This window comes from Pezoporus wallicus, unplaced genomic scaffold, assembly GCF_028554395.1.
Source record: "Pezoporus wallicus isolate ANWC-B61680 ecotype Strahan unplaced genomic scaffold, APGP_CSIRO_Pwel_v1 contig_6644, whole genome shotgun sequence".
Taxonomy (NCBI): Eukaryota; Metazoa; Chordata; class Aves; order Psittaciformes; family Psittacidae; genus Pezoporus; species Pezoporus wallicus.
The window spans coordinates 1,469,002-1,496,799 of NW_026637098.1; positions in this window are offsets into that span (position 1 = coordinate 1,469,002).

Genomic DNA, 27,798 nt, shown 5'->3' on the forward strand with positions numbered 1-27,798 from the left:
CAATTCAGTTTAGTGTGGCATAAGTTGTGTTCAAAGTTGGCTTGCCATTGGACCTCAAAAAATAGTTTTAAAGAAAGTGATGTATTGCCATGTATTAGTGATGGTCTATCCATTGCAGCTTTCCAGTAACTAGTTAAAAATATAGTTCTATCCATATCTTCTATGATAACATTACCTGAAATTGTAAATTTTATGGTATCCAAACATAATATAAATACAGGTTTGGAGATTTCATGAAAGAGATAGATACAGAAATTTCTCAAAAGCTTGGAGAGTTTTATAAAATCAGTATAATTACCTGAATAAGACACAACACAAGTGAGAAAGTATCTGATACTTGAGGGTTCTTTGAACTGAAGCATCTTAATATCCAGTAGCTGAAAGCCAGAAGCTCGACAAGCCACAGGGAGAGTACAATGATGATTTTGAATAGTCCAAGATAAAAATAATATGTTCTTAGTCCATGTTCATTCTGAATCAAGACCAAACAACTTTCTTAAAAGAGATTCCACCATTCAGCTATAACTTATTGAGGTTGGTGCTGAAATTGGATAGACAATCAAACCTGTACAACTCAGAGTTATTAATTATTGACTGTCTACTTGGAACAGTTGCATAGGAAGAAGACAAAAAACGTTATAAACTAGTGTATTCATAAAATGAATCAATCTTATTTTTAATAGGTTTATATCAACAGTCCTTCTTCAAAAATTATATGTAGATTTAACACACTTCAAGGCTTGCTCCAAGCTTTACCAGCAATGCAGTGCAACCCAGCACACAAAATGGTGTTTTGATTCTTCATGAGAGATTTCATAACATATAACAGATCTTAGTTTTTACATATTCCTTTAATGAACCACCTTCAGGTATGAAGTGCAGCACCTGTAGTTAAAAGTAGCCATCTGTCACAGTGTGGTGATCATGATGGTGATTCATTCTAGATGGCTGAAGCTTGTGAGCACTGTGATTCTTATGACCTTTCATCTGCATGACATTTCATTACTTGATGGAACTCTACCAAGTATCTGGAGCACAGCAATGCTTCGCTGTCCGTATTGTTTTCAAAGACTCAGTGATTTGCAGAAACATAGGCACATTTTACAATCCTGCTTTCCCTCTGGTTTTGTGAGAGGACTGAGAAAAAAGCCAAAACCATCCATCTCCCCTTCACACAAAATCACACTCCGCTATTTCCATAGAACAAACATCTTGCATATGTTTCCTATATGATTTTACTTCTTCACCCATGATCCGTAATTTTGCTAAAACACTACTTTAATTTCTCTCCTGGTGCTCAGTGTCATTCAGGATTTCAGCATTTTAAACTGTTGGGATGGTAAATAGAACTGAACAGTGAGCCTAATACTGATTTTTTAAAACTGGTTTTGTGCTCCCTTCCAACCCATATTATGCTATGATTCTACATTCAGTCTCATCTCCAGTTATTGATTAAAAGGGACATAGTCTTTTTCAGCTCCTACAAATTACCTGCCAACCGCAGCACAAAGCTAAGTTTTGAGCGCATTAGTGTGTGAGCTAAATCTCACCCTTCGCTTTCTTTTATTCACTGTTCATGTATATCTTTCTATTGCTGTACGTTAGGGAACCTTGAAACTTCAGAAAACATATTCCAGATTGTGGTACAATACAGGCAGGAGTGGGTTAAAGGAAAGATGTATATTCTTACAAAAAAACCTCTTGTCTAGTGTAAGATAAGCAATAAGGTTTAGAGGGTGAGTTCATTAAATTAACAAATACGATGCTGCATGTAAAATCAAGGCAATATTTTTTAGCAGTACAGAAGTATGTTGTTTGTGCATAAATTAAAGTATGAACATTGCTGAATTCAAAAGTTTCAGAAAAAAGTTCTAGAAAAGCAGCTTAACACTAAGAAATGAATAAATAAATGAAACATTCAAGCATTTAACTTTAGCAAATGAAAGTTAAGTAAGGACCCACTGATGTCCTATGGAAATTCATCCACATGGAGAGCAGACATCTGACAATAAAAGGCACTTTAGTCCATCGGAAACAAAAAAGTCTGTAAAATGCACAATTTTAACAATTAGTATCATTAATCTTTACAACAACAACTCTATCATTTACCTTCTTTGAAATGAAAACTAATGACATTCTAAAAGACATTCTAGGTCAAGTACAAGTATCTAATTTGGACGTAGCAATGGCTTGGTTGAAATTTCTAGTAAAATATTCAAAACAGTTAATGAAGTGGCCGAACTGTGTTAATTTACAAATAAAAGGGTGAGAAAAGATACTGTTATTGTCAAATAGTCTGGTAATTTCCTCTGCCTGGATCAAGTCATGACAGAAATATGTATTTACTGTATTTTTAAGAGCTAGATGTGATTTTACTTATTGTCAAGAGCTATCCTTTTCTAGTTATCATGAATGTTTGTGGGTTTATTTTTTTGTTTTGTTGGTTTGGGTCTTTTCTTGTTTGTTTGTTTGGTGCTTTCTTTAATCAAAATTTCCATCTTCTAAGTAGAATTTGAATTTGCTTGGAAAAAATCTAAATGGTAGAACAGCCATTTCATATTACATTTTAATGTTCATTGAGAACAAATATAAGCAGCAACTTACCCAATTATAAGACCTGGAATTTTATGTATAGTCAATAATTATACATATTTCTGTTTCTGAAATAATTTCGAGTTAATATTAGGAGAGGGAGAGACTTACTATACTGTAATATTTTGGCTATTTGTGTATGCATATACATTGACTACGGTTGTATTAACTTCCCTTATTATTGGTTACAACTAGCCGGATTACTATTCTAACTTACTGTTTCATAAAGCCACAGTTAATTTGTACATTAAGAAATTTCAAGATTGGCACCAAATTTGTAAGTACTAGAAGACTATTTTTATCAGTTCTTTCCTTCCACTTTTAAATTCAGTGTACAAAAAATTACAAGGAAAAAATTAAATAATAGACTGTCTAGTTTTTAATTCCCATGTAAAATAAATCACATATAGTAAAGCCTCTTACTTAAAAGATAATTAAAATTGGAATTAAGAAGTATGAAGTGGCACTTTGCAGAAGAAATGAGAATACTTGGAAGTATAGTGATTTATTAGTGTGACCCATAAGAGAAAGTGGAAAAAAGAGGAGGAAAAAAGTCTCAACACCCTCTTCTGATACGAGGCTTACAAGAAATCTACTGACTAATGGTTGTTTGTGGGACAGATGGATGGAATTCATTTACTATATTTCTTGCAATTATTAAATGTCACAGCCACATATAAATAGCTTACATTTATTTTTCCCTCCTGCTATCTTCATTCATAAGCTCCAGCCCACCTCCAGTTTTGACTATCTGAAACCAAAACTGCAATCCTTAAAACTCCCTATTCTGCTGCCACTTTACACCAGATGCGCTTGTAATCTAGTTTTCACTGTTATTTTCCCAAGCACCTGAAGTTCTGCTTCTTGGCATGACCAAACTCCCAAATCTCTCATTGTCAACGCAGATACATACAACACACCTCTGGGACACTGTCCTTTGGCAAATATTACTGCTGGCGTTATTTAGCCTTTTGTGTTTGAGTGTGGGTTAAAGAGAAACATGGAGTTAACAGTCATGAATCCATATCAATACTGGCTGTAGAGAATACAACTTCTTTGCTAAACCTATACCTGATATTATCTTCCTTCTCACCTTTTGTTTTTGTTGACCATCTCACTCAACAGGATGTATTTAAGCCTTATCAGGAACCACAAATTAGACATTCATTCACGCCACCGCTGGGACTAGTTGGGTGAGTCAGTGACCATCAGAGAAAGTACAGGTTTGTCATGTAAGGGTGAGAGCTCTTGTTTCTCTGGAGCAAAGTGAGTGGATATCTTAAACCCATAGGTGACTATCTTAGCAGATTTAAGAGGAAAGCTGTAGTTTACTTAAACTTCACTTATACCATTAGGGATGGAATAGTTTTAATAAGAGGGGTGGGAAGTTTCCCCATTCCCTATCCAACAGTTGCAAGCTAATCACTAAGCTTTTATTTTAAATTACATTTTTATCACCATTTCCTTCTATTTTATTTCTTTTTCAGAAGAAGGACATGTCTGCTGCTGTGATATTGAAAGAAAGATCACAAAAGCATACCTTTAGTAAATGGTTTCTGCTGGTGGAGCCTAGTGATAAAAAAAACCTCTTCTATTTGAATACTTAAGTCCTGGAGAGTAGTTAGATTTAAAAGGTATCCTATTTCCAGTGCAGAATCTAAAGTAACCCAGTCATAGAGTTGGCAGGCAAAGCATTAGGAAGAAAAACTTACACTGTAATAAAGGGTAACTTGTACTGTCTGACTGTTTTTACATAGACAGAGCATGGCTGTCTATAAACCAAGATAAAAAAGAACAAACCCAAACAAAAAAAAAAAAATCCAAGAAAATATAGCAAGTGATATGACAGTCAAAACCAAGAAGTGAGAAATGAAGGCTGAAAAAGGTGAATTCAAAAATGCCTCTATTCCAACAGAGAAATTTGTTCCACAGTTATGACTAGGAGTCTATAACAACTTAATAAATAGAGAAGAAAATGAAGAAGGAAACAGGAGGAACCAGGTTCTGACCTAATAGCATCAAGAAATAACACAAGAGCTTACAGTCCCCTATGGCGATGCATGACATTTGAAGCATTTCACTTAATTATAGCTGTACTAATTTGTAGTAGTTGCTAAATAAATATACTGTATCCTGTAGTCTTTGATAATGAAATAGTAATGAAATGCTACTTGTGCTTTAGAATCTCACAGTAAACTGGAGCAAGTGTTTTCCCACATCACTGAGAATGCCCTGCTTGCTTTTCTTTAAGCTCTTCTTGGTGAGCACATAAAAAATAGTCTCTCACTTGGCAGCCCAAGTAGATTCCTTACATGGGTAATGAAGGTGAAGTTCCCTAAAATTAGATGTTCTAATATGGAGTACGACAGCACATAAATCCTTGCCTGTATTTGTTCTTTCATTCTCCAAGACAAGAACTGTTTTGCAGTAGTTGTGTACTAATTTTGGAGTCACTTCCGATACACCCTGGAGTCATGCTTGGCAGCAAAATTTGATTGCCAGTAGCACAAGCTGCAGTTAGTAGGAATTATGAATGAGAAAGTGCAATTAGGTCATGGAGCAGAAGTGTTCCCCCTGGTCTCTCCTCATTTAAAACCAGATTTGTTTAAGATGAAGATATGCCTCATTGTTCTTCAGATAGTCTCAAGAGGGTCTGGCAGCTGGACTAGGCAGAAATTCATCCTGATGGTAACACAGTGATCAAGGCTTTCTGGAATGGCTGCATGCTTACTAAACGTATTTTACAAAGCATTCTGTATATATTTTATAACCAGAATAAATGTGCTGGCAATTGAAAACTGGAAGCCTGTTACTGGAAATTACTTTTGCAAACTGTACTTATCCAGTGGCAATAACACATTTTAACATCTGCTGTTACCTTGCTGAAGAGTATGGATTTAGCTATTACTAGGAACTTAATAAGCCGAGTGCCTTCATCAGCTGCTTTCCAAATCACTGTGTCATATAAGGAATTCTTTAGGGAATCAAACCACAGTGTGTCATAGTGCATTTAGCAAATAACAAATGCAAACACATTGAAATCTATATGCAGGGAAAGGAGAAATACATCTCCTGGGTTGGATGCTTATTGGACTGTGAAAGTAGTCTAAAAATCAAATAAAGACCTAGAAAGTATCTGGTATAAAAAAAAAATATCTCTGTCTATGAAAGTAGATGGACAAGATGATGGTTATAAAATCTGCATAGAAATGGGCTAGGTTCATCAAAATACTCCAGCTGTTTTACTACGATGGTGAAAAGTAGTAATAACTGTTAAATCAAGCTTGTGGCTGGTTTGCATTGTTTGACTGAGTCAAAGCATTTAGAGCAAAACTGTATTCTTAATAGTTTGTGTTCATGAAAATAGTGGCTTTCTCCTTGCCCATCCCAAAAGTTTCAGTTTTGCTCTTTTATAAATTCTTTTATAATTCCAATACCAGTGAAAAAGGGCAAGCAAATTTCACTTAATTCTTCAGCTAATCATTTCAGCTCTTATCCGAGTCTTGCATCCTAGTGCTGTCACTACTATTGTTTCTGATGCATTTTAGAACTGTTTGTCTTCTGTTTTCTTCACCTCTCCTATGCCTCATTAGCCATTTTTAATAGGTATATCAATAACAAGCAGAACTAATTTCATCTAGAGACTTTATCACATCTTCCACGGAGTGTTAGCTCTTGTTTTATGTTTCTTCCACTTGTCACACCTTTCAATATCATTGGTTATCACTGAATTACTTAAATGCAGCTAACGGATTCTTTATTACAAAGTCATCTTCTTGTTGCTTGGCAGCTCTCTGCCTGGCCTGTTTTGGGGCCTGCATAATGAAGACTGCTCTCACTGATTATACAAAGAGCATCTGCAATGCTATTAAGGAAACTCACCTACAGTAATTTGTACATATAGTTCATAGGCAGTGTAGAATGCATGTGTTTTCACCGTCTGAATTCTGTTGCCTCTCTGTCTTCCATTAACTTCCAGCTTTGGCTTTCAGATCTTAAAAATATAACTGTTTACAGCAGAATCTTCTTAGGAGACCTTTTAGAGCAGAGCCTTCTCTCTTCTGTAAGGCCCTGAACATACCCTGTATCAGAACTGTATCATCTTAGCACTTCTCTGCACATTGCAGCAATTCTGATAACCTGCAGTTACGAAGCGACTACTGTGGAGGTCTTTTCAGAGGAAGGAACACTGTCCTTTAAACCTTGACTAGTTCAGTTGCTGCTTTCATGACCAGTCCTGCTGGTTTGGAAGAGTATCTTCAGAGGAGTAGGAAGTTCAAAGGGAATAGAAATCTGGCTCTAACCTGCTCAGTTTGCTCAATGTGTTTGGACCAGTCTCCCTTGGATAGGCACCTTCTAAATGATCCAGGGACAAAAATCTATGACATGTATGACTGTGCTGAAATATATAGCAATCCAGGCAGAACAAATGATTTTCATTACAGAAACTCCTAAAAACTAACAGGATACAAGTCTGCATATGAATAGCAAGATAATGACATACATAATAATAAAAGTTTACTACTGTACTGCAAAGAGAAGTATGAAATAGTAGCTGTAGCATATTATGCACACACTATTAGGAGAAGAGTGTGGCTAACAGCTCTAAATACAAGCTTAAGTAGCTTTCAAATATTTACCAGGGCTCATAGGTCTGCAATAGCATTTCATAATAAGAGTGTTGCGTTGTCCTAAGCAGAGCATGCAACTGTTTATCTCCTTCTGAATTTCAGTTCCCTGAAGAGCCACAGTTGCTGCTGATTCATGAAGACTGACTTGATTTCCTTTGTATAAGTAATTAGCAAACTATTTCTAGATTACTGAATATATACTGACATTTATATTTCCACACATCACTCTTTCCTTGACAGATGCCAATGTGTTGTAACTGTTTTAACTGACTTTATCTGTAGTAACTGACCTGTTACCCTTCCCATTTTTTCTCCCTCATCATGATGGTGGGGAGTGAGTGAGTGGCTATCTGTTGCTTCATTGCTGGCTGGGTTAAATCACAAAGATTTAGGATGCATAGCAGGAAGAAGTTCAGTTTTTCAAGAGGCAGGTACAGTGCAAAGCTCTGTTCAATGCGTTAAACTTTCTAACAAACTGGAATCCACATTCACCTTTGCCAGGTCTAAGTTGAAATAGGCAAATTTAGGCCTTTTTGAATATCCCTTTTCACCACTATAACATTTGAAGGTCATGGGCTTTCGCAAAGGAAATTGAATCCTATAAAGTAGTATTTAAAAAAATAATCAAAAAAAAAGACAAAAGAAAGAATTTTAAAGAAACTTCTGGGAAGTTTTGATTAGTATCAAATCAAATTCGAGTTTAAAAGTCCTCAAAGACAGCAGGGAGGCAAAAAAATAACGATCCTATCTCAAAGGTACAGCGATAGATTTAATTAGTAACAGACATTCTCAGCTTGGCAATGGGCATTAATATAAGAGTGCAAAGAGCTCTGCTGGGGGATGGTGCTTTACATGGATGAGTAACTGAAGGCAAACCCATGACTCTGTGCATTGTATAAAAAGATGTTTTGGTACAACCTTTATTTGCCAGAAAAAGCTCCAGGAAGACACAGCTTTTAAAAACATGACGAAAGTATTTACCTACTCCTTCATATTGGGTTTCTGGGGTTTCATTTTAACACATCTCACCCAGCTAGTCCCCTACGCAGAGCAGCAAAGGTATGAATGGAGACCTACCCCTCCCTTCTTTTCTTACTGCTAAGACCAGACCTTCCCAGCACTGTCTGCATGTCCATGCATCAGTGCACGTTTGGTCAGTACAGGGAGATTTAAACTTAAAGCTCACTAATGTGACAAAGTCCTCCTGTAATATTAGCATCAAAGACATGAATTTCAATATCAGCATATGTGAGGGACACACATAATTAACTCCAGGTGAATTAGAGTTGCAGGTTTACCCAGGTAGCATAAAATACGTTGTGATCCTTTGTCATAGATCATGAGTCTACTAGAAACTTGGTATGTCTTCAGGTATGCTTAATTCAGAGTGACAAGTGTCTGTTGTGAAGAGAATGACACACTACGTGCCTGAGCAACTCTTTATCTAGGAAATAATACCTAGAAAAGGTTAGAAATACAAATACTTTAATTCATGACACAGTTTGTTCATTCTCTGAAAGCACTGACTTTTAAAGAGGTTAAAATCAAACTAGAAGGTAGAATGCTTTAGTCACTTAAATATTAATAGCATAAAGTGTTTATTGTAGCAATAGGCACTGGTCTCAATAAAGTAACATTTTGCAAGCTTTCTTATCCTATTTTTTTTTTAAAAAGGATTTTTTTTTTTTTTTAAACAAAACCATTTCTGTGATTTAGGGATCAAAATATTTAGCTTTAAAGTTGCCAAAGCAATTTAAGTGAATTTGATTATTTGAGCATTCACATTTGTATGTTGGGTCTGTTGGGCCACACAATCTGATTGAGGGCGAAGCAATAAAGAAGTTGATCAAGTTGAACAAAGCTGAACAAATTTACATCCATGGAAGAGCTTTTGACCAGACCAACAGACACCTAATTACCATGAAAGATAATGAGAAATGGAGTCCTAAAGATAAACTTATTTTCCTTCCCTACTTACAGACCTTAAGCAAGGAGCTTGTATTATCCATGTCTGATAAAAGTCAAAAAGAGCTACATTATACAGAATTATATGATGTTTAGTATGACAAAAAGCTGAAGATGAGGTGGTACTTATACTTTCAAAGGTATGGCAGAAATATACTTTCATAAGCTTTTATTTAACCATATGATAAAATCATAATACATGTACACAGACAGTCAGTGACAGTCACTCAGAATTTCCCCTGTTCTTGATTTTCCATGTATATTTCCAAATATAATGAAGGTTTTGATGGAACTGTATAAGCAATGAAGATCATAATTGGGAACATCAGTTAAGAAATTTACCAATGCCTTTATAGAAGGAATTTATTTAATGAATGAACTAATGTATTAAAATTTAACTTGTTGGATAGTGTCCCAGATACTTAAAAGAGAGATTTTTTCATGTTATCCAGTGGTTTCTGAAATATATAAAAAAAAAGGAATACAAAAATAACTATGCTGGAGCATACCATTGATTTTTTTTTTGCATATGTTATGTTCCTATTCAGGCAAAAAATATTGCAATGAGAACTTCTATTGATGTTTACTTGTCAAAAACGTTTTTCTTGTTAAAGTTAGCAGCCCAAATAGCCTGTTACAGTGCTACATTTCATAAGGTTATCATAGGTACTGCAACTTAATACACTTCAACATGAAACTTGTTTACAGAACCAATATAAATCACCCTTTCCCTTCTTAACTATCTTGGGCAAAATCCTAATAATGTGTCTAATAAATAGTGAGTTCCCTGCCCCCCAAAATGTTCTGTCCCATTCACCTTGATGCAAATAATAAATATGATATGCCATTGCATTTCTTCCTGTTTATTTATGTTGAGAATTTCCTCCTTTATAGGTAAACTTGATTATCTTTTTTTAACAATGCCTTTTGTAACTTTAGAGCAAGAAAGGTTGTGTTTATGTGCATTTTACATTTGGTGTGCTGATCAGCAGACACTGAAGTGATGAGGGGAAGGAAGATGCTTATTTAGACTACTTGATCAACAGCTGGAACATATTGTCCCCACTTTCTGCTTCGTCTCAAGTTTTTAGTATGACTTTTGTTCAGCTTCTCCTGTAGGTGCATGCAGTACTTCATCCTCTAAAATGGGAACAATATGGCTTGATTCCTTTCACTCTTTTTATGTCTTGCCTATTTAAAATGTGATGTCTTGTTATAACATTTGGCGCAGTGAAGCTCCAGTGTTATTTCCTATTGCAAGGTAAATAACGAATGACAAATATTGTTTGTCTGCTGGGAGAAATATGGCATAAAATAATGAATTATGTACACTTTGAAGCCTTTCAAGCCTTTAAGGCTACTTTACCCTTATTACACCTCTGTTCCCTCTTCCAAATGCTTAGAAAGGTTTACCTTGGAAATTGGCAGGATGAATAATATGAAGAATAGACCATTAGACAGAGCTTCAAATTAGGGATAGCACTAAGCATATTGAATTCTTTTCTTTCATAAGAACACATTAGTAAAGAGTCAATTATTAACTCTACCACTTGATTTATTCCAACATTTTGAATGTATTAGAGGTCAATGTATTTCAATGTGTTATTTTTTTTAAAATTATTATTTCAAGTGGCAATTAGGTTCACAGAGGGTAAGTAGATTATAATAGATCCCAGCTCCTGGGCCCATGCACTGGTATGTCAGTAGGATTTATTATAACTTGTACCTTCAGAGAATAAGAATTACATTCTCTTGAAGTTAATGAGATTATATGCTGTTCAGTAGGTATTTTCAGTGTGATTTGATAGTGAATTCTTACTGAGAGATCCAGGCCTTCATTTTATCAATATTTCTGAACACTTACTTCTGCATCTTTCCAATTAAAAATCACGTTCACAGTTTAATATGCAAACATACCCTCAGGTTTTGTCATACTGCATTACTTAATGAGACTATTAAGTGAACATCCATTGAAAGTTCATTCAACAGTTAACTGAAGGCAGACAGTCTGCAAATTATGAATTTTAAGAGTTAAACAGGTGAATTATATGCATAAAAGTGAAGGGAATGAGAGACCACTACTTGCACTTCTGGGACAGAAGCTCAGTGAATAAATGATCCTGACAGTATAGAATCACAGGATGGTTTGGGTAGGAAAGGACCTTAAAGCTCATCTAGTTCCTATCCGCCTGCCATGTGCAGGGACACCCTCCACTAAACCAGGTTTCTCAAAGCCCTGTCTAACCTGGCCTTGTTATCTAGAACACATTGTTATAGAATGTATTGTTTATCAAACCAGACTTTGTCAACCTTAAAGGATTTTTAATCTGATTTCATTAAGTTGCTACGATGAAGAAAGATTAATTTATTAACTGATTTACTGTTTACTTAGAAACTGAATTTATTGTTTGTTTGTTTTTTTTTTTAATATCTGGAGGCTTTTCCTCCTTAATTTAAGGAAACACAAACCAAAATTGTTACACTGTATCTGTCATCAGAAAATTATATGACTGTTCAGGCACAAGAAAGGATCAGATTGTTCCTTTTTTAGGCATGAAGTGGGGAGAATGTGACAGCAAAGAAAAGTTATAATTAAGAGTTTTCTCCATCAGTAAGTTGGAAAGAGATGTTACTTTTCCTTTCCTACAACTCTGAAATGAATACTGTCATTCCTGCCATTAAGAAGCAAAAGAAGTTGTTTTCTAGGACAAGAAAACTTAACTGCAAATCATTTTTTGATAGATAATGCCCCTCTGTGTGTAAGTGGTAAACCTTATTGTGGTTCTTTTGGGGAAACAAAGGGTTTGTGAAAGATTTCTAGGTTCCTACTTAGGGAGGTCTTTGGAGCAAGGCATACAGAGAGTAGAAAACTTCTGATAAGAAGACCTGTTCTTCAAGATGACCTCGGTTGGAAACACTGAAGTGCTGATTTGTGTTTGTCTGAGCTGGGTTCTTTTTCTAGAAAAGAGGCATATCTTGAGGACATGAGTAGGAAATTATTTTATTTGATTTATTTATTTTTCTTGTTCTGGCCGATGAGTCCCCACAGAACCATAGAATAGTTAGGGTTGGAAAGGACCTTAAGTTCATCTAATTCCAACCCTTTGTGCCATGGGCAGGGACGCCTCACACTAACCATGCCACCCAAGACTCTGTCCAACCTGGTCTTGAACACTGCCAGGGACGGAGCATTTACCACTTCTTTGGGCAACCCATTCCAGTGCCTCACCACCCTCACAGTAAAGAACTTCTTCCCTGTATCTAACCTGAACTTCCCCTGTTTGAGTTTGAGCCCAAGCCCATCATCCCTTGTCCTATCACTGCAGTCCCTAATGAAGAGTCCCTCCCCACCATCCCTATAGACCCCCTTCAGGTACTGGAAGGCTGCTATGAGGTCTCCACGCAGCCTTCTCTTCTCCAGGCTGAACAGTTCCAACTTTCTCAGCCTACCTTCATACAGGAAGTGCTCCAGGCCCTTATTGTCCTTGTGATCCCCTTCTGGTCTTGCTCCAACAGCTCCATGTCCTTCATATCTCTGAAACATGCCTTCCAATATTTTATTTTGGTTTTGGTTGTTTTATTTTGTTTACTTTCAAGGAGAGATTTTTCCCCAGCACTTTTTCCAGCTAGAGATATAACATTAGAAAAATAATCAATATATTCTTGCGGATGCATGTAAAGTTCAACTGCCAGAAGAATGCAAGAACTAGAAACTTCTTCCCACTCCTTTGTTTTGTCCTAATACCTGTTTGGTCAGTGTCTACCAGTCTTAGTGGCGCAAGAAACTACAATATTGTAAGATTTAAGTCTTCTACTTATTAATTTGTTCTAATGTACAAAGGAAATATTGAGTTTTCTTCATGGTTATAAATGATTTCCAGAACACTGAAAAGGCTTTTTTTTGAGAATCAGTACATTTTCAAGAGTATTCTGACAATCCATAAGTGATTTTTTTTTTTTTTAAAGTAAATTTAGACCTGCAACATAATGGGTATTTTTTTTTGTCTTTCTTTGATTGAGACAAAAATTCCAGCACTGAAGTAAGAATCAGGCTTATCTGTTTTTCTGAATCAGAACATGAATTGAAAAGAAGAGTAAGTAAATTATTGCAGATGTATAGCAGAAAACAAATTCCTCATGATTTCATTGTATTCATTCTCTGGAGACACCAGTATCAGACTCTTTCAATTTAAGAAGAAATTAATTCTTTGGAGTTTCTGATTATACCTTTACAATTTAACTTTAGACCTAGAATAAGATTGAGTAAAATCTAGACATCTCAAAAATGTACCTTCCATATGAGATTAAATTATAATTTTCCTCCAGTTACTTGAAATTTTGCACCTTTCTGTACCAAGAATTCACTGCAGGGAAGGAAAAAATGTATTGATTCTGACAAAATATGTAGGTTTCTCATTATGTTTGATTGGACCCCTACTAAAACTGTAGCCTAGATACTCGTCTAGTGCTTTCTTGTATTAACTTCAAAGGAGAAAAAAACCTTAACTTGCATTAGGTCAGGATCTTTCTTCAGAACAACAGTAGTAACTTACAAGCATCCAAGACACTTCAATTTGAATATTTTAATGCGCTGCAAATGAAAATTTCATCATGTAAATGGGGTCTGCAAAGGAAAATGCAGGTTCCTATTTGAAAATTTTACAAATAATTTAGGAAATTATTTATTGCTGGAGAAGTTAGCGTCAAGATGGTTTGGTGAATAAAGTGGTTTTCTGTGTTGTTAGCTCCTTGTATCACAGTTGTCAGCCCAAGCAAAGTGCTGGGGTAATGGTAGTGTTCTTGTTATCAATACTTATTATTTATTGAGAATGTCACTGCAATTGGTGCGTAACAAATGTAAGTCAAGGCAGGTTTTCCCTAGTAATATTTGCATGAACTTGTTACACAAATTCTGCCTGAACAAGAAATTCAAAATGATAAAGGAAAATGGAAAGGAGAGGCACGGATTATCAATAAAATCATTTATCCAGAGTCTAACTAGCATATATGGACAGGTGAAGAAGTTCTATCTGGGCCTGAATGGGGCTGATACTGTAAAAGGTGACAAAGAGAAGAGATGAAGGGACAAAGATGATAAACCAGGTTAGTGATGCTTCTTCACTGTGTCCTGAGTTGGCTGATTTGTTACAACATGATTTCCTCATTAGCTATAAATAACAAAAAAAAAAAAATGTTTCTTCAGTTTATAGGATCAGAAAAAAAAATAATTTCACTGGTGTCTAATGGGAAAAAAAAATTAGAGCCATAATTCATATGCATATTCGTGGTGATTTAGCTTCTTTATTGCTGTACTCCCTACAGATAATATTCATAGTAAATTTGTGGATTCATCAGTTGAAAGCTTTTGGGAACAAAGTTCCTCAGAAGCATTGTTTGAGATAATCATCAGGCTCTATTATCAGAATTCCTTCATAATGATTTCTCGTGCCCCATATAACTTTGAGTTGATTTTTATGGAGAAATGATTCTTGAAAAAGACTGTGAAATGAACATCTTATTATTATTCTGGAATAATTTCTGAATGATGGTGACTTTATTAAACCTATTTAATGCAAATTAACTAAAACCGACTAGTTTTGAACTTGTGTGACTGCATAATGCATGTGCAATTCTTTGTTTGTCATAATCTCTATGAAGATAAATCTTGCGTATAGAAGACATGCCATCAGAATGACTATAATTATTAGCAGAATTTTTTATCCATTCTCTTAAAAAAATGTATAAATATTAGTCATTTAGAGAAAAATTACTTCTCACTGGACAGTGGTCTGAAAAATGTGATTGTTGGACTCCACTTCCCTCACAGAGGTGGAGAGATGCTGCCAGAATTCATGGTGTTTAGAGAAAACAGATTTTTCAAGGGAGGGCTGGCCACAGCATGTTTGAAGGTGATGATTGTGAGTTTCTTTTCAAAAGGCCCCAGGGAATCTCGCAAAGGACTTTAAATAATTCACATGGCAAAAATGCATCCAGAGAGCTTAAAGTCAATAAAGCCTCTAGCTCTTTATAGTACTTTATGACTGAGCCCTAGTATATTAATTCAAGCTCTCAGAGGCAAAGACACCATATTCTCAATCTGCTTGGGTGCAAATATGAGATACCATATGGGACTTAGCCCCAAGAGGGAGGACACAATAAACCCACAGTCAGAAAGCTTAAATAAGAAGTGGGATTGGTTTCTTTAGCATAAATAACACTTTTGCTACCCTGCATTTCATGAGCCTACATTGCTGATGTGAATAATTTCGAGTAGAAAAAGTGTGATAGAGTAGAAATCTGTGTAGGATAGGAGATAAATTTAGGCCTGTAATGAGGGACAGTTTGAATTACGTGCCCAGTGTATCAGCTGTTAAAGACATTTTTCTTTGCTGTTTTTTTTTTTATGCAGAAGTTTCAAAATGTTTTCCACCCAACACTATTTCTCTCACTTCCTGTGGATGTTGTGGGTTTCTTAAACAGAATAAATCTGCAAATAACATAGAAAGCTTTCAGCAGAGCCTGTGACTGGTTTTCTGCAGCCCATATTCAAGTGAAATGAAATTCAGATCTGACCAAGCAGTTACTTGATATTAAAAATGCAACACTTCAGCAGATGTAAAGAATGTACAAGATAGACTTGTTAACATAATTGAAGACAATTACCCATGTTTAGGTTAAAAATTAATATCCAATTTTGTTTGTTTTAACAAGCTTTCTCTAATTTGCAAAGAAAAGAGGCAGTTTTATGACCAAATTGAAATTTAATCAGAGGATATGGAACCTTTTTATCCATCTTTTTCACCATTCTTTCTTATCCTGGTTTAAACTGAACCCAGGACATTTCTGTACAATTTAGAGAAGTTACAAACACTGGATCCATGAACATAAATGTAAGGTTTTTATGTTGCCATTTTTGATGTATAATATACTGTTACCACCAAATTTTAGGAGGGAAAGCAAATTCCAAGACAGCACAAAGAGTTAGGGTGAGGAAAATGTGATAATTGTTATTTAGGTTACTGCTTCCTGTTAGAGAACTTCTTAACAGATATTGTTTGAATATGAGTGACTATTCCATGCTCATAGGATTCAGGTGAAGAAGCAAGAAAAATGGTTGCATGGTGGAATAAAAGTGTTCAAGAAAGCAGGTGGAATAAATTTCATATGCTGTTTTGGCCAAGATAGATAACTTCTCTGCCTCAGTTTCTAAGTCTATATCAATAAGATGCTGGGGAGGGACTCTTCCTTAGGGACTGCAGTGATAAGACAAGAGGTAACAGGTGCAAACTTAAATAGGAGAGGTTTAGGTTAGATATAAGGAAGAAGCTCTTTACTGTGAGGGTTGTGAGGCACTGGAATGGGTTGCCCAAGGAAGTTGTGAATGCTCCATCCCAGGCGGTGTTCAAGGCCAGTTTGGACAGAGCCTTGGGTGACATAGTTTAGTGAGAGTTGTCCCTGCCCATGGCAGGGGGGTTGGAACTGAATGATCGTAAGGTCCTTTCCAACCCTAACTGTTCTGTGATTCTAAGTTAATAATTATTTCACTTACAGGGATAACTGGTCTAGGTTAACTGAATTTTTTGGGAGTGCAAAGGTCTTAGCTGAATCCTGTACAAATCTTTCTGTTAAAGCCTGGGGGATATATTTGATCCAAGAAACTCAGCTGTCTAAACATTACTTGTAAATAGCATTGAGAAGGGTGTCTATACAATTTGATATCATTAATGTTTGGGAAATATTCCCTTCGTGCCTCTAACCCTTTTCTATTGTCTCTCACTCCTACATCTGTCAGCTTTTACAGTTATCTTGTGGTGTGCAAAAAAAAAAAAGTGATTTAACCCCTACCTTTCTTGCTTTGATTCCTGGTCCCCCCCCAAAGGCAGCATCTTAAAGGCAAACACAAAATTTCCTCTTAAAGGAATTCTCTTTCCTGCTATACAGAAATCCCCTTTTAAAGCCTGTCGGTGCTGTTTCTTAAGCAGCTGGGCATATTTGCTCTCAAGTTAGCAAGAAAATACCTGAGATGTCCAGTACAGAATCCAGTGTCCTACGGAGCATATTACTAGGAACGCCAGAAGAAGATACAAGAATTTCACGTTAGGCAGAAGTGTAATAAGCTGGTTTTTACATTGTCATCTTCTAATCTCCAAAATTCAAAGTCTGTATTAAAACTGAAAGATGGTACTTAATAACTTTACAGAACTTATTAGCATTAACTACTATAGTTCTACATACTTTTTGTAGTCTTAATGATGTCCAGTCTCATTGATAGCCAGTCTTTCTTTCAGTCTATTAAACTGAAAGTGGGTTTTATTTGGTTGTCAGTAATGCTCTGGCATCAGATGATCTGTGCTGATTAGAGCTAAAGTGTGCTAGTTGTGCTTGCAGAAAGTGTCACATTTCATCTTTCAAGTGACTGTTATCCACCACCCTTTGCATAATCCCTTTTAATAAATAAATAATTGTCCTTTTAAATAATGGGAGAAAATCATACATTTTGTACCAGGTTCCAGTATCCTTGAGCCCTACATGTTGATCCACACTAATATGGTAGGGAAGAGAAAGTCTGAGAACAAGGAGGGTAATTTCTGTTAACTTCCCATTGAGCAGTGCCAGGAAGATGTTAGAAGCAAAAGAATTACAAATGCCAGAAATCCCACAGTTTTGCTCTTCTGTCCTTAAACTTCAGTGTGGTCGGGTCAGGTCCTCAACTCAGCTTCCAACAGAGTGTAAGAAAGCTGGGAGATGGCATCTTCGTAAGTTGTCACTGGAACTGAAAGACTCCTCTGTTTGGCAGGTGAATTTGGAAAGCTCTGTCCGTCCATCCACCCACCCATCCATTCAGATCGCCTTATGGTGTCAGCAGATGCTGAAGTGAGTCACAGCCTGTTCCCCCCTTGAAAGGCACAGTTGTGTCAATGAAGGATATGTAGAGAGTGCTCTTGGCAGAGAGGTCTTTGGTGGATGACGTAGGCAAAACAGCCCTGAAAGAGAATAAAGTGCAGATGACTAACAGAGCATCCATAACTGCAAATTGTCACAAAGGAGAGAACGTTAAGAGAAGTAAATGGGATTTAAAGTTGGGAGGATCTCAAATAAATTGGTTGGGAATGAAGGTAAACCCCATGACTCAGGGATCAGCAAGACTGTACGACTAAAAACTGAGGCTACTTCTGGCTCCATGTGCATTGGACTCCGTGACACAGCATCTGGCACTGTTCCTCAGAGTCTGGAAAGCTTGAATGATCTGGGTAGAAAGATGAGAGTTAAAAATATCCAAGCTATCCATGAATTTCCCAGAAAACCTACTATCTTACAGCATAGACAGGAAAGGAAACAAGTGAGACCAAGGAATGTTGAGTCAAGTGTAGGGAGAACAGGTTGTATAGATGTGATGACCTTCATTATATCTATTCATAGTCAAGAAACCTTCAAACAAGCAATAGAGAAAAGACTAAAAGGGACCAGTCATGTCCGAATACTCAGGCATGAAATATGGGCTGGAAATCCTTTACATCTGACAAAGTCAAATCCCAAATTGCCTATTGAAAACAAGTATGCGTGCACTGTTGCCAACACCATATTCAGAAAGGAAAAGTGACAGAGCTGGTGATTCTCAACAATCAGAATGCAAGGAGAATTGCTTGGGTCAATATCAGAGGCTCATAATTAGAGATGACTGAGAATTACAGGACTCTAAGTACTAATTAATTAAAGCTGTATGTAATGAAATTGCTGGGCAGGATTTTATTATAGACTACCTAATCTCTCTATAGAATGACCTAAACTGCATCAAAAATTGTGTTATGCTGAGCAATTTTAGCTGAGGAATATTAATTAGACATTGCAACAAAACCCACTTAATTCTCTTAACATCAGAGACACAACAAAGTCCTGCAGCAAGGGATAAATTTAATATTCTCGGTAAAAAGTTAATCACTAATTTAAAATACAGCAACTCTTCAAGTAACCCATGATTATTGCCTGGTAGGGCTTGTTTTTGTGCAAAGAATTTGTAGCCAACAACGAAATGTGGGAATGCTACAAATGAAATCAAAGGAAGTGGTGAACTACAACAGGCTTTAGCATTAAAAAACTATGTAACAGGACATCTTAAAAATAGATTTGACTTATAGAATCATAGAATAGTTAGGGTTGGAAAGGACCTTAAGATCATCTAGTTCCAAGCCCCCTGCCATGGGCAGGGACACCTCACACTAAACATATCAGCCAAGGCCTCGTCCAACCTGGTCTTAACCACTGCCAGGGATGGAGCATTCACAACTTCCCTGGGCAACCCATTCCAGTGCCTCACCACCCTAACAGGAAAGAATTTCCTCCTTATATCCAATCTAAACTTCCCCTGTTTAAGTTTGAACCCGTTACCCCTTGTCCTATCACTACAGTCCCTAATGAAGAGTCCCTCTCTGGCATCCCTATAGCCCCCCTTCAGATACTGGAAGGCTGCTATGAGGTCTCCACGCAGCCTTCTCTTCTCCAGGCTCAACAGCCCCAACTTTCTCAGCCTATCTTCATACAGGAGGTGCTCCAGTCCCCTGATCATCCTCGTGGCCTCCTCTGGACTTGTTCCAACAGTTCCATGTCCTTTTTATGTTGAGGACACCAGAACTGCACACAATACTCCAGGTGAGGTGTCACAAGAGCCGAGTAGAGGGGCAGGATCACCTCCTTCGACCTGCTGGTCGCGCTCCTTTTGATGCAGCCCAGGATACAGTTGGCTTTCTGGGCTGCAAGTTCACACCGAAGCCAGCTCATGTTCATTTTCTCATCAACCAACACCCCCAAGTCCTTCTCCTTGGGCTGCTCTGAATCGTTTCTCTGCCCAACCTGTAGCTGTGCCTGGGATTGCTCCCACCCAGCTGTAGGACCTTGCACTTGGCATGGTTAAACTTCATGAGGTTGGCATCAGCCCACCTCACAAGTGTGTCAAGGTCCTTCTGGATGGCATTCCTTCCCTCAGGGTATCAACCGAACCGCACAGCTTGGTGTCATCGGCAAACTTGCTGAGGGCGCACTCAATCCCACTGTCCATGTCAGCGACAAAGATGTTGAACAAGACCGGTCCCAACACCGATCCCTGAGGGACACCACTCGTTACTGGTCTCCAACCAGACACTGAGCCATTGACCACAACTCTTTGTGTGAGGCCATCCAGCCAGTTCTTTATCCACCGAGTGGTCCATCCATCAAATTGATATCTCTCCAATTTAGAGACAAGGATGTCGTGTGGGACAGCGTCAAACGCTTTACACAAGTCCAGGTAGATGACATCAACTGCTCTACCCCTGGTGATAATAGGAAGGGGAGGACTGCTTGCACTTGTTTAGAGAATAAAGAGGAGACAAATGCTGATGCAGAAGATAATGTAGCAGCTTATGTCAAATGTAAATTAACTGTAAATAATGATGGCAACAGCAGATGCAGGCTCTTGCTCTGTTTAGGAAGGGGTATTCTCGCTGTCCAGGCATAGCTTGAGAGGTTAAAATGGAAAAAAAAGCAGATGTCACTGCTTGTGTATGTAGAGTAGATAGCTGCTCATTCATGACAGAGGCATATACTGGTATACCACCCTAAATAGTGTGAGGAAGAAAGATAGGCTGCTGTTTCCTTGTGAAGTGTCAACTACAAGATGTTTATCCCTGCTGCAACAGATGAGTGAGCTTTCCCTTGTCTTGCAGGTGGAATAGAAACCTTTCAAACCCTAATAAAGTAGCAAACCAAGGTAGCTTATAAGTATTAAAGGAGTTAACCATGGGACCTTCTGAACTTCATTGGTAACCAAGTTTGGAAGATTACTAATTTCAATATTTAAAAGGCCAAAATGAATTAAGTAGGGAAATATATTGCATCAATCAGTTGATTTGTTGTACATAAAGTGACATAACTAATAAAATATGGAAGCAGACTCCAACAGTAAAGGCCTAGAAGAAAAACTTGAAATGAATGTCACCCTGTCTTCAAAGAAAGAAGTTTTTGTAAAACAAGAGCATGTTTTATTTGACAGAATTTCAAGTTTAGCTGAAAAGGTCTGTTTGTGATAGAGAAACTTTGGTTTTCTCTAAAGTATTTGACATATAACTGTCTGACATTTGAATAAAAGAAACTTTCCCTACATAGAACGAACAAAGAACATCAGGTGGATTAATAACTGTATAACAGACAGATCTCAAATTAAGTTCTTAATGGGGAGATGTCACTAAAGAAATTGTTTCTAATGGATTTCAGTTCTATATCCAATGACCTTTATCTTGTCAAATCATGAGTGTAGCAGATTGCTGGGATATAAATGATGTTGGCATGAACTGACCTGCCTGGGAAAATGGTCAGAATTCACCAAAACACATTTTGATATCTTTGGCATAGAGGAATACATTTAGGACTACAGAACTCAGTTCTCCTGCAGGATAGAGGCGTCTCCTGGAATGAAGGGACCTAGAGAAGATTTAAGAGTTATCCCAAGCAGTCAGCTCAAGTTTCATTCACCGATATGAAACAGCGGACTGCAACAGCTCTTGCTTTCTCTTTTGTTTTGCTTTGTTTGGCTTGCTTTGTTACTCAGGAAGCATTTTCAGTCATTTCAGTTCTTGAGACCTTAGGGTTTCTATTAACTACCCAGATGTTTTAAACAGCTTTTGTGCATTGGATCTTTACAGTGTCTTAGCATTAGAAATCTCTCCTTTTCAAAAGTAGTCCTTCCCCATTCTTCTCTGTTGTGGTTCTGTGGTATTTTATTAAATTAGTTATTTTTGTGTAAGAGAGAGGAAGGGAAGACTGGCTTGAAAATGTTTTACAGCTGAAGAGAAGTCCTACTGCATTATTTTCCTGTGTTACTCTTTATGCAAAATGGGGCTGATGAAGGAACAACAATTTAGCAGCTTCTTATAGCAGTCTTTATGAGCCATATGGAAATAATGACTGGACAAATTGCATACATTGTGCTTTTCTTTCCACACACAGGTGACTGCATTATTCCCTACCATGCCTAAATAATAACCTACATACTGATTTAAAATAAGAAGAGAAAAAAAGAAATCTTGTATGTTGTGCAAGGAGAAAGAATACTGACTGTCAGAAAAATCAAGCAGGAGATACCAAGCACAGCTAAATCCTAAGCAGATGTGAGAGGTTTTTGGCTGGCAGGAGAGCTTGACTCATACCTGCTTCCTAAAGGAAATGGTATTTATACTCCATCAGTCCCTTCAGGTGTTCTGGTAGACTTATTCCAATAATTCTACCATTATAATAAATTTGGTGAAATCCTATTGTGTCCCATCTTTTTTGCTGGGAGGTGCAGAATGGAATAATTATTGCTGAATGGTGGGCTACCAACTGGATCTCTACGATAGTTAGAAGAAATGTTTTTTTTCTGTCTTACAGTATTTGTCCATTAAGGTTGAGAGATTCAAAGGAATATAACAGTTATTCAGCTTGCAAACAGGTGAGAGTGAAATGGGATTGTTTATGTTTTTAATCCATAATGGCTATCTAAATGGATATCTCAATGGGAGCACTATTACTAAGATTTCCTGAAAAGACAAGAACATCCAAAGGTGTTTTACAGTTATAACCTGCCAGTGCCAGCTTTAATTACTTCTGTTCTGTCTTACGGTGAAGCTCATCTAGTGAAACCACATCAAAACCTATGAATATGGCTATTCTTTAAGCCTGCACATTTGTTCAAAGCAGCTAATAAAGCAATGCTGCTCTCATGCGGGCACAGATTTGAAACACCTTTATTGATTGTAGGTGCTCCAAATTTAAACTTGGACAATTATTTCTCATTTCATTAATACTAGACTGGTACAGTCTGGTTCTCATTTTAAACTCTCTGGGTTTGAGGGTTTTATACGTGTTTTCATTTCTGGTTTATTTCAGTGATGATGATTTACCTTGCACAGCAGGTAACAGGGATCAGTACTAGGACAGAACCACCAAAACTCAGTGGAGCTTTGATTTCAAACCCACATCAGGCACTGATACTGTCAGGCTGGTAAACACAGAAACTATGACACATTCATTCCAAAGAGAAAGCAAGCAAGCTTCTACAAAACCCCTCAAATCTTTGTGATGCTTATGAAAGAAATCGAAGAGAGGGAAGAAGCAATATTGCATACAATTTCACCTGATTTTACCATTATCTTTGAACTTAATTCAGTGTTTAACTGTATGCCTTTTCAGTGCAATCATCTAGAAAATAGTGAGATTTCAACAGGTAAAATTGGAGGTACAGAGCAATCAGTTTTTATTCTGTTCCTGTTTCTCAAAATGACCAGTGTCAACATATTGCAAATATCTTTGCTGCTCAATGCAGAATGCTAATTAAAGGTGCTGACTTATCTCTTCCTAACTATTTCTTTATTTAAATATTCAAAACAGTGTTAATTAGCCTGGCTATATAAACACAACAGTCTCCAACTGGTTTAGTTACAGCTCCACTTATTCCCTATGCAAAGATCCCCTCTTGCCTTGTTTTTAGTGTGTATGTGTGCATATGTGTGGTTTTACTTCCAATTAAACGTTCTAATGGCAGAAATACCTAAAAGGAGCCTACCAGAAATCTGGAGAGGATCTTTTACCAAGGGTATGTAGTAACAGGACAAGGGGGAATGGCTTTAACCTGCCAGAGGAGAGACTGAGATGAGCTCTTAGGCAGAAGCTCTTCCCTGTGAGGGTGCTGAGGCGCTGGCACAGGGTGCCCAGAGAAGCTGTGGCTGCCCCATCCCTGGCAGTGTTCAAGGGCAGGTTGGACACAGGGGCTTGGAGCAAGCTGCTCTAGTGGAAGGGGTCCCTGCCCGTGGCAGGGGTTGGAACTGGGTGAGCTTTAAGGCCCCTTCCAACACAAACCCATCCTATGATCCTATGAAATGTTCATTCCAGTGATTCCCAGAATATTTCCATTCCCTAGTGTACACAGCTCTGTACGTGCTGCCCAAACATGTGAGTGTGCCTGTATGGCTGTGCATAAGCTTAAGAGAACATTTAGCTTTTCTCCTAAACATTGTTTAGGGATGTCATGGTGGTTCAGGTTTTTATTCAGCTTCCTGCCAGAGGCAGCTCAGGGCCAGAAGCTGTTTCTGAATACTTTCACTGAGCATCCTGTTTTCTACAGCTATGGGTAAGCGTGAGGACTGAACATGCTGAGGAACGATTTTTCATCTCTTCCAATCATTAAGTCTGGGGCAATAGCAAGAGCCTTATTTTATTTAACCTTTAGAAAATTAAGTGATGGATGTGCCTGACCCCACTGTACAGCTGATGTTTGTAAGTAGTTTGAGAGAGAAAGATGCCCTCTTGAGACTGGTGCTGCAGCTCTCATGGTGTCAGACTTCTACTGGACTACAACTGGGAAAGGGGAGATGAAGATTAGAGCAAACCAAGAGAGTGGAAAGGACATAAAGGACAGAGAGAGAATAGGAAAAGCAAGATGAATTGGTTTTCCTCTAGCTTCAGTCAGCCTCTGGAGGTGACTCCCCACTGATGTCTCCATTGCCACATGATCATTGACAGTTCAAGTTGTTGCCTCAGGCAAGATGGACCATGGCCATTTGACTTACTAGCTGTAAGTTCTCACCTAATGTCTCTATTGCCTTCCACATAGCTAACTAGGAGGCAGCAGGAATTGCAGCTTTTCTCTGCCTGAATAAAAGGAAGTGAAATAAAGGTGCAGCAAAGAATGGTGGCGTGAGCCAAAAGCCTAAGCAAATCATACTTTTACATCTGCAGCTGCCCAAAAGCCATACCAGCTTTTGAGGATCTGTATCTTTTGAGGATCCTTTGAGCATGCTGATGCCAAATTCAAGAGATTTGGCAAAGTGGCTGTAGTGACTCCTACTTCCTGCACTGCAACAAATGAGATTCTTAACATTTTAGGTTTGCTTTTAATAGAAGTTTGGCAGTCAGTATTTGGTAGCCCACAAACCTTTCACTGTTAACAGCTCTTTTATACTATCGGGCCAGTTTTTAAGCATCACATGTGACATTGTTTCATCTTTTCTTCCATTTTTTTTGCCTGAACTTGACGTTTTCTTTGAACTTTGCTTCTTTTTACTCCAATTCCCCCCACAAACAAATTAGTCCAGAACATTTTAAATGTAATTATTATTCACTGTATGCCAGGTGCTGTATTAACTCTAGCTTCTGGCACCATCTTGCTTTTATAGAGCCCTTTTTGTCACCTATCTAACACTGCAGTTTAATTGGTTTCCACCTCGCTGCACATCTCTCTCATTCACATACGCACACAGACAGGCAGCCACACATGCACAGCACTTCCCTCCCTGCTCAGGATGCAGTATGAGCGTACAAAATCAAAGCCTGCAGCAAGGCTGAGCCTGTTACAATCGGTGGGCCTGGCACTGATGGGTATATTGATTTTCTACAGCTTTCAGGGAGGTAACAACAAACATTTTATGATCGACTGAGCTGTGTGTTCTTGTTAAGTCACTTCTGCACACTGCAGTCCAGATAGGCTCTCCGCTCAGCATGGCACTGCATACTGTGTTTGCAGGTTTGAAATTCAGTATCTTATCTGGACTCTGAAGAATAATGCCTGCTTCTGCTGGAATTACCACAGAGAGTTTGTACAATACATTTTTCACGGCTCTTACTCGGAGCCCACTGTTGTGCTACATGATTTTATTCATAATCTTTATTGTAGTTACCCTCAGAATTGATGTGACATAGGACATTGCTTTTATTCTGCAATTTAACCTCTATCTTCAAAGTTACTCAGATATCTAATTCCAGGAGGAAAGCCCATTTAGCTCTTAAAATCTGGGATTAAATTATGCATTCAATGGCAAAACAGTAGCCTGTAGTTATAAGCTTAAACTTATTGCATAACAAGTCCCATTTTGAGTTTTCTGCCTTGTCAGTGTCTTAACGCTGCATTTCTACAAATAGATAATTTCTAAAGAGTTTACCTTAAAATCATTTATGGCATTACTCTCTTACATTTTCTCACATATGTTGGGTCCTCACCCTGTTATTGTTGAAATACTTTTTCATGTTAGAAGTAAGGAGTCTGGGAACAGAGGCTACGGGAAGGCTGCTTTGTTCCTTTGCAGTACTATCATTTTACCTGAGTTCCTGCAGCGTCTCCCTTTCTCATTCTCCTCCCATGTGTAATCACTTCTGGAGTTCGTACAGCTCGGCACTTCCCTCTCTTGTTGTTCATCTCATCTTTTCTTTATATCTTCTGGGGCTCAAACTGTGACTAATCATTCCATAAAGAAATTTCTATATTATTCTGCAGGCCCTGCGTGCTGGTCTATCAGCATGTTTCAGACATTCTATTCCCTTTGTGATGCTGGGCTTGGGATATTCACAGTGACTATTCCTGCCTGGGTCTGAGCACTGTAGAAACTTGCAGGTTGCTCCTTCTACTTGCACTTGGTCCTTTCTTTCAAGGTTATGACTTTTATCTTTTTAAACCAATAAGTCACATCTGGAGCATTTTGGTTTTGCTATTCCTCTATCATTTCAGCTCCCAAGTGGAAATGCAAGGAGATTTTATAATCCTGAGGGATATGTTAGTCACAGCTTTGCTGGCATGACACCTTCCAGCCCAGCGTAAGGACTGGGGTGTGGAGTGGGGAACAGTGTACCACCTTTATTCCCTTGAGCAAGGTACAACCAGCAACTGTTCTTCTCAGTGGTGAAAACCTCTGGTTTGAAAGGCCCTAATGCCAGGGCTGAAAAACATTGTCAATACTTTTTTCCACCTATTTTGTGTGGTTTTGCATCCTGCTCCTGTGCTTCCTCAAAATGGTGCTGAATATGATTTAAAGCTCCTTGGATAAGGTACATTTTCTTACATGCTGGCAAAATACCACACTATAGGAATTCCGTTTCTTAGTTGTATTTTTTCTGTATGCAATATTGGTTGTACATAGGCAAGATGAGCTAGAGTGATCAGAAGCTGTAGGTTTTATCTTCTTATATAGGACAGGTAGGTTTTATCTTCTTATACATTTCTTGCACAGACGTGTGGAATTTCTGTCCGCTGCTTTCACATTTGGCTTAACAAATTTAGAATATAACCACAAGCCCTAACCTTCTCAGCCATTCAGATGCCTGGGTCAGCACTCATAACCATTTGTAATGGAGCAACTGAATCAAACATGGGTGATCTGAAGAGATACTTTAGGTATTGAAGTGTATCTGCAATGAAGATAAAAAGACATGGGAAAAAAAGGACCAAGTTTTCTGGTTTATGTCCAGTTTTCTTTCTGATAGAGGACAAGACATTTCTTCAGATGTATGTAGAGAAGGGGGTACCGTGCACATAACAAATCATTCAGCTTCTTTCTCCTAGAGAGAGTTTTTGGGCAGTTTGTAGGAGGAAGATAATTGAACTTGGTAGCATAGAAATTTGGACACTTTAGCCTTCCAATTTTACACCCCTTAAGCATGCTGGCTCCCTTCTGCTTTCATGCAGGGGCAGTCACAAGATGGATGATTCAGGAAAGTGATTGTCTAATCTAGCTATTCACTGGATTCCAGTCAAAGGATGTGTGGGTTAAAGGAGGACAGTTGTTCCTGCCAAGTGCTAGATCAAGAAACAGTAACAATTAAGAATGAATGCTTT